The sequence below is a fragment of the Chiloscyllium plagiosum genome, unplaced genomic scaffold (assembly GCF_037043375.1).
Source record: "Chiloscyllium plagiosum isolate Xiang-an unplaced genomic scaffold, Cpla_swu_hap1 HiC_scaffold_41, whole genome shotgun sequence".
In the NCBI taxonomy this organism is placed as follows: Eukaryota; Metazoa; Chordata; class Chondrichthyes; order Orectolobiformes; family Hemiscylliidae; genus Chiloscyllium; species Chiloscyllium plagiosum.
Window position 1 is genome coordinate 39,892,562 of NW_028270179.1, and position 12,560 is coordinate 39,905,121.

Consider the following 12,560-nt stretch of genomic DNA (forward strand, 5'->3'; position numbering starts at 1 on the left):
TCGTAAGACATTCCTTCCATACCAGGCAACATCCTAGTAAATCTCCTCTGCACCCTTTCCTAAGATTCCACATCCTTCTTATAATGCGGTGTCCAGAACTGTACACAATACTCCAAGTGTGGCCGTACCAGAGCTTTGTACAGCCGCAGCATTACCTCCTGGTTCCGGAACTCAGTCCCTCGATTAATAAAGGCCAAAACACTGTATGCCTTCTTAACAACCCTGTCAACCTGGGTGGCAACTTTCAGGGATCTGTGTACATGGACACCAAGATCTCTCTGCTCATCTGCACTCCCAAGAATCTTACCATTAGCCCAGAGCTTTGCATTCCAATTACTCCGGCCAAAGCATATCACCTCACACTTGTCCACATTAAACTCCATTTGCCACCTCTCAGCCCAGCCCTGCATCCTATCTATGTCTCTCTGCAGCCAACCACATCCTTCGTCACTATCCACAACTCCACCAACCTCAGTGTCGACTGCAAATTTACTAACCCACCCTTCTAAGCCCTCATCCAGGTCATTTACGAAAATGACGAACAGCAGTGGACCCAACACCGACCCTTACGGTACGCTGCTAGTAACTGGACACCAAGATGGACATGTTCCATCAACTTTAACCCTCTGTTTTCTTTCAGCGAGCCAATTACTGACCCATACTGCTACGTCTCCCACAATCCCATTCCTCCGCATTTAGAGCGAGTCAAAGCACCGTTAGTTACCTAAAATCCTCTGGGGAGATGCACGGTCACCTGAAGAGCTGTATTCCAAATACAACAGTCTCCCCAAATACAACAATCATCATTCTTTTATACCTTTTACCAGCAAAAGCGTGTAGGTTCGATTCCTCTTGATGATTCTCAGGCTGTTCCAGTCCTTGGTGAGTCGTAAAATATTCCCATTGGCAACAAGCTGAAGCGTGATGTTTCACAGTTATAATACTACTATTCTCAATAACAGGGACAGTATCTTACCATTATAGGAACATTTGCTGCAGCTACCTGCGGAATCTTGATTCTCTTTCCTCTTAGCACACCACTTGTCCATTGTCTTGCAAAGCAGATGTTTCCTGCCTGTGGTTAGTTTTGCTAACATTCTCGTTACACGCAATTACAGTGGGAAATACAGAACGTTTTATCAGCAAGCAGGTTTTGGCCGAGTATCCCAATATACACTCGCAATATTAACATTGTTCCCATGTTCAGTAACTAATGTCATCACTGAAAAAGTTGTACCTTGGTACTTTTGTAACTATAGTGGTGCTGCATGTGATGACTCATAAACTTCTCACCAGGACTCATTTGAGTACATGTGACAACAAAGCTAATTCATTAATTCATGGCCATCTCCTGCGGAGTTGATGTTTCTCGTTGATAGAAGTATTGGCATAAAACCCTGAACAGATCCACATAGAACTGAATATATTTACGTTCATGTGCACAATACGTAGAAAGAAGCTGTCTACATTGGTAGTCTAAAGTTGAAAACACAAATGAGTTAAACCGACTGAGGTCATGGTACACAGATTCTACGACAAGTGTTGTTTGATAGTTGTTTTGGGTATAGTCCTGGTGGTTGTTTTGTGTCCTGTGCTAAAGTTACAACGCGATTTTATCCAAATCTGTGCCTAAATATCTTCAAACTCATATCTTAACAGGATGGATTTGTTTCAACACTTTAACTTCATTTAATTTGACCATAAACTTTGCTAACATTTTCTAAAAAGTCTGCATTTTTCTGGCTGTTTCATTCAGAGTCGTCTCATTGAAAACCAAAGCAATTCACAACGTGCCCCAATCAGGCCAGGTGTCAGTCTGGGTGCTCAGTGGCTCCCCTGGTTACGGTCATCACAAACAAATATAGAATTGGTGTTTCTCTGGAATCAGAGTAACATTAAGTGAAAAATCACACAAAACCAGGTTCTAGTCCAACAGGTTTAATTGAAAGCCCCTGTTGGACTATAACCTGGTGTTGTGTGATTTTTAACTTTGTTCACCACAGTCCAACACTAGCATCTCCAAATCAGAGTAATATTGGGGGTCTTCTCCAACCAGGAAAATTGTTACGCTGATGCAAATGTAGTTGTCCTCCTCATCGTTTCTTGACATTCACAAGCAGGGTGAAGGGATATTTCACCACATTCTTCAACTCCCTTCTGAACATAGTTTGGGTCACTGCATAAATTACCGTGTTGGTGCAACAGCTCAGCAACTGCAACATGAATCCCAATTCTTGCACAAAGTCAGGTACATATATAGCCACCTGTGCCACAAATGTCTGGCGGGTATATATAGAAATCAGCATTAACATTGACCATAACAGGATGAAGTTAGCAGAGATAACAAACAGTAAAATGATGGATTTCTTTCGATTCTCCATCTCTTGGTCTCTGGGACCCTCCCCATTGCTGTGATTCCGGAGTCGCTTACGGGCTCTGCTACTCACTAAAATGTATCTGACAGTGAAAATGTTGAGGGTCACAATGAGGACAAATGGGACACATGGCGTTAGAATGTGATGGAGAAATTCAATTGCAACCCAAACAATTGAATACCTGACCTCAGCCTCAACATGGCAGAACCAAGGCATGTTCTGAAGTTGATACCGTTCTGTTAACATGAAATACCAGAAAATGTTCTTCAAACAGCTCAGCAAAGTCACTATTGCCAGAACAACAGTGGCTGTTTTCTCAGTGCAACATCTAGTTTTCAGCTTCTGGCAGCAAATAGCCACAAATCTGTCAAAGGTGAAAGTGACGGTGAACCAGACAGAACAGTCAGTTATTGCATAAAGCAGGACAGCGTGCATATTACAAACAGGGATGTGAAACAGGAAGGAAAAGCCCTCCCAAAATACAACAGGGATATGTCTCAATATCAGATCCAGTATGATGACCAGAAGATCCGCCACTGCCATGGCCACCAGATAGCGAGTGATACACGTGGAGAGACCACACTTGCCCCTTAGCATGATGACAATCGTCAGTAGGTTCACTGTGAGGAACGAAAAAAAAACAGTGTTGATATACATTCAGACTTAGTGCAAGCTTACCAGTTTGATGGAGCAACACTTGGCATTTTGAAGCACATTACTCCATCCAGCCCTGACGTGATTGTGTCTGTCCTTTGGCTGCAGATGACAGTCAATGCATTGGCATGAAATTAACTATAGATCAAAATTGATATTTTTGGAAACTGGGTTCGCTTCCAGCCTCGGGTGACTGCCTGTGTGGAGTGTGCACATTGTCCCCGTGTCTGTGTCGGTTTCCTCCGGTTTCCTCCCACAGTACAAAGATGTGCAGTTCAGGTGAATTGGTTATGTTAAGTTGTCCATAGTGTTAGGTGCATTAGTCAGAGGGAAATGGGTTTGTGCAGATTAGTCTTCGAAGGGTCGGTGTGGACTTGTAGGGCCAATGGGCTGTTTCCACACTGTAGGGAATCTAATCGAAATCCACAAATAAGGAGCACCACTTAACTCAATTAAGAGAATGGCAGAATTAACTCAAAGTCAGGGTCACACTGAGATCAACATACAGAAAGTGAAAGTCAAGGCTGTGTACATTTTGGTACAGAGGTGTGCTTGCCTTGAGAAAGCTAAAGCAGTAAACAGAAGATACTTAATTTCATCATCATTCATACAATTCTGATTAATTTCCAGTGTTAATAGTGGAGGCAGATATACTCACCTGGAACTCCAATCACAGCCAGGACAGGATAGTAGCCAGCTTGAGCAATCTGCAGTATGTAATATATCCGATCGGATAAGGACAATGGGAGGAAGCCATTATAATGTTCAAGCATATAATATGCCCAGGATATATCCCGTCCTATTGCTGTGAGATTCCCATCTATTGATCTCAGGTTTGACTCCATTATGGGAACACTTCAGTCTGTTTTTCTCAGACCGCGCTCTTGCCTCTCCCTCTCTAAAAGATGATCCCTGGTAATGTCTGACGTGATCTTCCTGCTAGCGGTATGTGCTCACACAATGAAAGGTGTTGCAAATATAAACAGGGCGGTGAACTCTCCAAAGACACAGTTAGGATTCCTGGGGATTTGTATTAATTGCAGTCACTGAAACAAACATGTTTGGTTAACCCTGATTAATGCTGGGCTTTTAAAAAAAATTCTAACACACTTCAGATGAAAGTTAACTCTGTCGGGCAGGGTGGGTGGTGGTGTGAAGGTCACTGAGGGAAGGGAATGTCGTGGATCTCTGAAGATCCCTGGTCAACCCTCTTCTGACCTGGCACAGAGGACACAAGAACATGCTCTGTGCACAGTCGATTCTCAGCTGCAGCAGTGCGTACTATCCACAGGATTCAACAAGGCCATAACAAACACAAGGCTACTTCAGTCGAGAAGGACAAGGGCAGCAAACACAAGGTAACACCAACTCCTGCAAGCTCCCCTGCGATCAACACCACTCCATCACACCTTGGCGCAATATCAGCTGTTCATTCAGTGTCACTGGAGTCAAACCCTTGGAGCTCCCTCCCTCACGGCACTTTGCTGGGTGTCCCTGTACCACACACGGGGACTGCAGCAGCTTAGGTATTGACGATAGACAAGTCAAGATAACGTAAGATAAAATAAGTTGAGGTGAGATAAGACAAGACAAGACAAAAAACATGAAAGCAGAAATTAGCCCATTCGGCTCATTAAATCTGCTCTGCCTTCAGTCATGGCTCTTCTGTACTTTTGACATTCTTCCCTTTTTTTCCAATATCTTTGATGTTACCACCCTGGGAAAAAAAACTGCGATTATCCATGCCTATAATCATTTTATGTACACGATGTCATCGCCCCTCCGCCTCCAATGCTCTCCCACAAATAACACACGTCTGCCCAATCCTTCCTCCTAACTAATATACTTCAGTACAGGCACCAGCCTGGTAAACTTGTTTTTGCACTCTCTCCACAGCCTCCCAATAGTTTGGCGACGTGAACTGCACATGGTATCTCAGAATCGTGTTGTGTGGATACAGGCCATTCAAACAACTGAGTCCATGGAAGCGCTCTGAAGAACATTCCAGCCAAACCCTGCATTTCTCGTGACTAATCTTCTGAGGCTATACATCGCTGAACTCAATGGGACAATTTAGCGTGGCCAATCCATCCTAAACTGCACATTACTGGACTGCAGGGGCGATCTGGCATGGCCAAATCATACTAACTAACACATCCCTGGATATTCTGCAATAATTTAGTGCAGCCAATGCCACCAATCCTGTGTATCGCTGAACACATCTCGAGAATATAGCGTAGCCAACCGAGCCTCACCTCCGCATCCATGGACAGCTTGGGATAATTTAGTATGGCCAAGCCACCCCAAACTGCACATCCCTGGGCACTATGCATAATTCAGCCTGGCCAATCCATCCTATCCTGCACATCCTTGGACATGTGGGACAATTTAGCACGGCCACTCCATCCTAACCTGCACATCTCTGGGCACTATCAGCAATTTAGCAGAGCCAATCCACCCCAACCTACACATCTTTCGACTATGGAAGGAAACAAGAGCATCTGGAGGAATCACACGCAGACACAGGGATGATGTGCAAACTCCACACAGACAGGCGCCCGAGGCTGGAATCGAACCCCGGTCCCTGGCACCGTGAGTCAGTAGTGCTAACCAAGTATTCACTGCAATCATTGGACGTAAGAATAATAATTTGGGTTGGGAGGCTCCCATTGTTTATTTTTTTCTCAAATCCAAGGCTTGGTGGGTGGCACACGGTGGCACAGTGGTTAGCACTGCTGCCTCACAGCGCCAGAGACCCGGGTTCAATTCCCGACTCAGGCGACTGACTGTGTGGAGTTTGCACATTCTCCCCGTGTCTGCGTGGGTTTCCTCCGGGTGCTCCGGTTTCCTCCCAGAATCCAAAAATGTGCGAGTCAGGTGAATTGGCCATGCTAAATTGCCCGTAGTGTTAGGTTAAAGGGGTAAATGTAGGGGTATGGGTGGGTTGCGCTTCGTCGGGTCAGTGTGGACTTGTTGGGCCGAAGGGCCTGTTTCCACACTGGAAGTAATCTAATCTAATCTAATCTTTTTAGGTCATGTGTTTACCCATTTGTCCACCATGCCAATGGGATGAGTGTTCCTGTCCATTAACTACAGCCCTTTGTTTTAAAGCACTTGGAGCAAATCTCTCACCTTGGGCAGAGTTTGCATTTCTTAATTTCTTAACACTCAATTCCCCAAAGCGTGTGTGCCATTGTAAGATCATACTTTCCTTTTAATTATTGATAAACTACAAACTTTGGAATGTCTGTTCCCAAACATCTTTTGTGGTGGGCAGCACGGTGGCACAGTGGTTAGCACTGCTGCCTCACAGTGCCGGAGACCCAGGTTCAATTCCCGCCTCAGGCGACTGACTGTGTGGAGTTTGCACGTTCTCCCCGTGTCTGCATGGGTTTCCTCCGGGTGCTCCGGTTTCCTCCCACAGTCCAAAGATTTGCAGGTAAGGTGAATTGGCCATTTTAAACTGCCCAAAGGGTAAGGTGCATTAATCAGAGAGAAATGGGTCATAATGGCTCTTCGGAGGGTCTATGTGGACTTGTTGGGCTGAAGGGCCTGTTTCCACGCTGTAGGGAATCTAATCTAGTAAGGAAAATTAGAGTGGCTCTTTCTATCTTCAGATTAATTCTCAGCAGCTGCCTCGGTCGAATGTGAACCCATTTCCTCAGTCTGGAATCTTTGTATTTCGAGTCCAGCAACATCACCTCTTTGTGATAGCCTTCCCACATCACGTGTCCCCTTTCAACAATCTCCAGGCAAAATCCATAATCAAAATCCAGTCGATACCTCCCCTGAGTGCACTTTGGCAGTGGAGCTGTTCATGTGTACTATCCAGGGATAGAGCAGTGGTCAACTCAACATGTGCTCGTCACCCCTGCATTTCAGGTGAAGTTTTCTCTTGCTCGGAATGCTGGAAGCCAGCAAGTCAGTGAAAAGGGAAAAGGGCAGAAGGAAGTCATTCAGGAATCGACAGTTCAACTGTTAATGTTCTGCTAGTCATTCTTACTGAATAAAGAACACTCCATCGATCTTTGATTCAGTTTTAACTGTTTTTACACTCACATCGACGGGTTGTTCAAAAAAGCATAACAGCGTCCTTACTTCCTCAGGAGATTTAGGAAATTTGGCACGTCCACAAAGACTCTTAATAATTTTTATATGAATAGCGAAATGTGGAACTTGTAGCTTTGATGTTTATTTCTCTATTTTTGTACTTAATCTATTTTAGCATCTAATTTTTATGTATGTACTTTGCACCAAAGACAGCACCATGTGCCGTGACATGCTACTCCTTTCACTGTCCTCCTGTCCGTTCTACCTGGGGACACGTGACAATATAACAAATTCTAATTCTAATGCGAGATAGCATCCTATCTGGATGCATCACACCGTGGCATAGCAACTGCGCTTTCCAAGATTGTATGAACGTGCGGAGAGTTGTGAGCGTATCTAGTCCATCACGCTAACCAACCTTCCATCCGTTGATTCCAACGACATTTTCCGCTGCCTCGGGAAACCAACAACAGGAGCAAAGACCCCCCTCAATCATTGGGTTACTGTTTTACATCCTCTTCGGTGGGGCAGAAGATTCCAAAGGTTAAATAAATGGATGAACGGCTTCAAGGACAGTTCCTGCCTCGCTGTCAGAGACTTTTGACCTGATCTGTCAAATGCTCATTCCAATCTCTCTCCCTCTGCACCTTCCCCGCGTCTGTGACACTGTACTCTGCACTCTGGTCTGTTAGTCGAAAGCATTTTGTTAGGTACGATCAGCTGTAGAGCATGCAAACAACACTTTTCACTGTATCTTGGCACGTGGAAACAACAATAAATCGATCTCAAACTCACTTCTTATTCTTCATGATTTTGCATTGTCATCGTTCTTTTCCCATTTAAGTGATGGACCGAGATACAGTGAAAAGTGTTGGTTTGCGTGCTGTGCAGTTAGATCAGTCTCAACTCTCCTGCCTTTCTTCTGTAGTCCATTATTCCCTCTCCGGTAGAAACATCTGTTTCTTTCTCAACCTTGCATCGACCGAATGACCCAGCATCGATACACCTCTGGGGTAAAGAATTCACTCGCCTCTGAGAGAAGATGTTCGTCCGCATCTCCGACTAAAACGTCCAACCCCTTATTCTGAGTTGATACCTTCAATTGATCAAGTCTCTGATCTGTTGGTTCAAGCTGCACATTATAGTAATGGGTGTGTGTCTGTAGTGAGGTTTGGGGGGGGGGGGGGGGAGGGTGTGTGGTGGGGGATGGAGAAAATGACCTGCCAATACTCAGGTTTTCGTTATTTAATTACTGCAGAGTAGAAATACAGTCTCTCCCCTTTCAGAAGCCCAAACGATTCCGGCTACATTGTGCACAATCACATGCTGTCTCAGAGTCAATCATCGTGGGAAGTCAGAACCTTTGTGAATCGACACTTGGCCATCAGATTGCTCACTTGGCCAAACAGCCAGGGATGCCGGGGACATTGGCCAAGTTAAAACCTGTTGCTGCAAAATGCACCCATGTGCGAAACAGTGCTAATGACATGAGCATCATGTAAAATGCAGCAGTTATCCTGGATAGCCAGCCCTCCAACAACTTACCCACGAAATCCGGAAAGACATGAGGCCCTGTTACGCGTAGAAATTAACAGGAACATTTCAATCTGAATTATTAACTCTTTTTTCCAATTATGAAGTTTATGCCCTCGATTGGTTCTAAAAGCATGGTTAACTTGCAGAAAATCTGAGCAGGACTTACACACTTAATGGCGAGAACATTGCTGAACAAAAAGTCTTTCGGGCACTTGTTTATAGTTTCTTAAAAGTGGAGTCGCAGGGGGTAGACAGGATAGTGAAGAAGGTGTTAGGTACACTTTCCCATAACACATGCCCCCTTTCAAAAATTTGCAGTCAAAATCCACAATCAAATTTGTCTTTAATTAATTCCAAAGTACCTTTTACTTCATGCCCGAATATTAACTCAAAGGGAGTAAACTGAGTAGATTCATTTGGGGCATCTCTAATGGCAAACAATACGAATGGGATACCTTTATCCCAATCATTTGGGTAATCCTGACAGTCTGCTCTAACATGGTCTGCAGGGTCTGTGCCACCATTCCAGAGGTCCCTGGGATTCCGGATTATACGCACTTTATTTAAAGTGTTACATTTCAAAGCTATCCAAGACTTCCTGAAAGAGCCTAGCAGTAGAATTCGGCCCTTCATCTGACTGAATCCTCTCTGCATAGCCCATACCGCATGAAGAAAGGGAATAACTGCTCTACCTGATACTCCACAATGGAATTGCTTTCGGAAATCTGGGTAAACACATTCATTATGGTTAGCAAGTACTGGTTCCTTCTTTTAGTTCTCGGGAGGGGGCCGACACGGTCAATCATAACCCATGTGAAAGCTTCTTAGAATGTGGAAATTGACAACAAAGGTGCTGGTTTTATGACTGCCTGTGGCTTACCTACTATTTAGCATTTCTGACAAGTTAACCACATCCCTGTGCTTTCCCGGCTAATGAAAATGCTTTTGTACCTCAGCCTGAGTCTTTCGTCCCCCTCAGTGACCTCTCACAGGCAGTCCATGTGCTACCTGTAACACTTCCTGTCTGTATGCTACCAGGAACACCATCTGGTGTACCTCGGCCCGTTTCTCCTCCTCACTGACCTGCCGTGGTCTCCATTTTCATTGTAGGATTTATCTTTGAGATCATATCCCTGAGGAATACATTCTGATTAGAAAGAGTGCAAATACTGTCATCTCTTACTATTCGAGACTGATTACACCCCGTATCTCTCAAACATAACTTCTTTCCCTTCTCCATCTTCTTTCTGAATAAACGTTACTCACAGAGGCAAAGTCTTTATGGAGCTCAGGCACTGACTCCATACTCAGCCCCTGTTGAGACTGTGCGCTCTCCTGCAGCTCCTCGCCTGTTCTTGGGTTTCCTCCACTACCTTCACTAATGCAATTGGCTTAGCTTCTTTTACCACATCTTTACCCACAGTGCCTTTCCTGAACGACCGGCACTGTGACTTTACGTGTCCCACTTCCTCGCACTGAAATTACCTTTTCCATCGGCACTGTAATTTTCTGTGTCCCACTCCATTACAGAGGAAACAGCCGAGGCCTTTCACCTCTTTTCCACCCTCTTGGGCTTCTTCTTTAACCTGTTGAAAACAATTACAAGCGTGCTCTAATCCTTGCTTTGCAGTGGAGGATCTCCCCTTCTCCCAATTTCTGTCCCTCACAGGATGAAATTCTTGCCGGAAGCTAAGCTTTGCCCTATGCACCAATGCATCTGCTATATCTGCTGTCCATCTCACTTTCTGAACTTTCTGTTTATCCACATGAATTTTATCATCTCGAGAAGTGAGGTTTTAAACTGCTCCAGCAGAAAAAATCTCTCTGAGAGCCTCATGGGTCTGATCTATTTTTACCGCCCACACCAATCTATCAAAATTACTATCTTTCATTCTTTTGAACTCAACATAAGTCTGACCTTGTTCCTTCTGTATGTTTCTGAAATGCTGTCTAAATGCTTCTGGTACCAATTCCTAAGCACTCAAAATCGTCTGTTTGACCTCTTCATAATCTCTTGACCCCTCTTCTGACACTGCAGTAAATACCTGACGAGATTTGCCTCCCAGGTCAGTCTAAACTAGCATTACCCATAAGCTATCTGACCATTCCATCTGCCTAAGCAATTTTTCAAATGACGTATAGAAGTCTTCAACATCTTTCACATCAAAATGTGGCAGTGTTTTAACATTTTTGTGTACATCCCTATCTCTCCATTTTTATCCAGTGAACACGACTTTCCTGAGTAATTCGCAACTTCAGAAGTTCAAATTCTCTCCCCCTTTCTCTTTCCTCTCTCTCTCTAACTTTTTTCTCTCTCCTTCTCTCCCTTTTCACTCAACAAAGAACTTTTCTACTTTTCTTTTTTCTCTCTATCTTTCTCTTTCTCTCACCTTTCCTTCTCTCTCTCTCTTCTCTCTCTTTCTCTCTCTCTCTCGCTATCATTCTCTCTATCACTATCATTCTCTCTCTCTTCTCTCATGGCTATTCTTTCCCTTTCTTTATCTCCATTTTCCTCATGTGTACTTTAAGTTTTTTTTTCTCTCACTCGACTGCACTTGTCTGTTACTTTAGCACACCTAAGTACTTTTCTAACTTTTCAGCTTTACTATTGTCCCTGGTTAAATCCAATTCAAACCTATTTGCTCATTCTGAAAGTATGGCCTTTCTCTATCTTTCGAAACTTACTTGACAAATTTGGGAATGTGGGAATCATCTTCAAACCCCACAACCTCTTTCACAATTTTAAGAGCCATCTCTTTCACTTTTAAGTTAACTAACGACGAATAACCAAAATTAATCAAATGACGTTTTATTTGAAGATCTAGGACACGAATCAGCAAATGTTTAAATCTGCTGAGATCTTTCGTACCCCAAATCGATTCAAATCTGTCCAAATCTCAGATTGAATCTGTCTAACCGTGTCCAAATCACGGACGTGAGCTCTGAAACTGTTCCAAAGCAGTGTGAACTCTCTGTTAATTAAGCCAAGCAGCAGAAAAAGCTCACCTCACCTCGTAATCTGTATAATACGAGTGACAGAGAACTCCCAAATCCCACTCTTGAAAGAAAATGTCATCAATCTATTTTTAACTCTCAAAGTGAACATTAAATAAGAACTATTCACAACTCTAAGACCCCTTTCGCTTATCAGCTTATTATCTGCTGACAACTCTGCAAACATATACTCTTCCAATAACAAAAACAATTATTTAAATCACATCAACTTAATTTCAAAATCAGACAGCAGCTGTCGTCTCTGGCGTCATTCTGGGAAGGGTTGCAGGGCTGGCAGGGGTTACAGTGAATCGGAGCGGATGTAGCGGCCAGAGGACATTAGAGAGATAGAGAAGGCTGGAGGGATCAGACGAGGGTACACAGATCAGGAGGGGTGTGGGTGCTGGAGGAAGTGCCAGAGTTAGGCAAGGGGTGTTTGAGCTGGCGGGGGATACAGAGATACGGAGGGGTCGTAGGAGCTGCAGGGCGTTATGGGATACGGAATGTATGTAGCGTCTGGCAGAGTTGACAGAGATAGGATGGGCTGGAGGAGACTCAGGGAGGATGTGTAGGGCTGGAGGAATCTACAGAGGTTGGAAGGGGGCGTTGTGTCTGGACGGGGTTAAAGTGACAGGGAGAGGATCTGGATGTGGAAGAGGTTACAGAAATAGGGAGTGATAGTAGGGTCCAGGCGGTTTTAGAGAGTTAGGGATGGGGTGTAAGGGCTGGAAGAGGCGTCAAGGATGGGGAGGAAATGTCTGGGCTGGAGAGGATTACGAGATAGGGAGGGGGTGTAATGGAGGGGGTGTAAAGGGCTGGATGGAATAACAGAGATAGGGAGGGGGCGTAGCGGCTGGAAGAGGTGTCAAAGATAGGGCAGGAGTGTAGGGGCTGGATAGGGTTTACGGAGATAGGGAGGGCGTGTTGGTGCTGGAGGCGTTTATGAGAAGG

At 44.5% G+C, this 12,560-nt stretch overlaps 1 long non-coding RNA gene across 1 annotated transcript in view; it reads right to left on the reverse strand.

Moving 5' to 3' along the window:
• Positions 1-2,308: 2,308 nt before the first annotated feature.
• LOC148138244 (uncharacterized) overlaps positions 2,309-12,560 on the reverse strand; it is a 65,108-nt gene continuing 54,856 nt past the window's right edge. Inside the window, exons 2-3 of the long non-coding RNA XR_015754032.1 lie at positions 10,101-10,201; positions 2,309-2,995 (exon numbers count right to left, since the gene is read on the reverse strand). This is a non-coding gene — a long non-coding RNA (uncharacterized LOC148138244). The remainder of the gene's footprint in view (positions 2,996-10,100; positions 10,202-12,560) is intronic.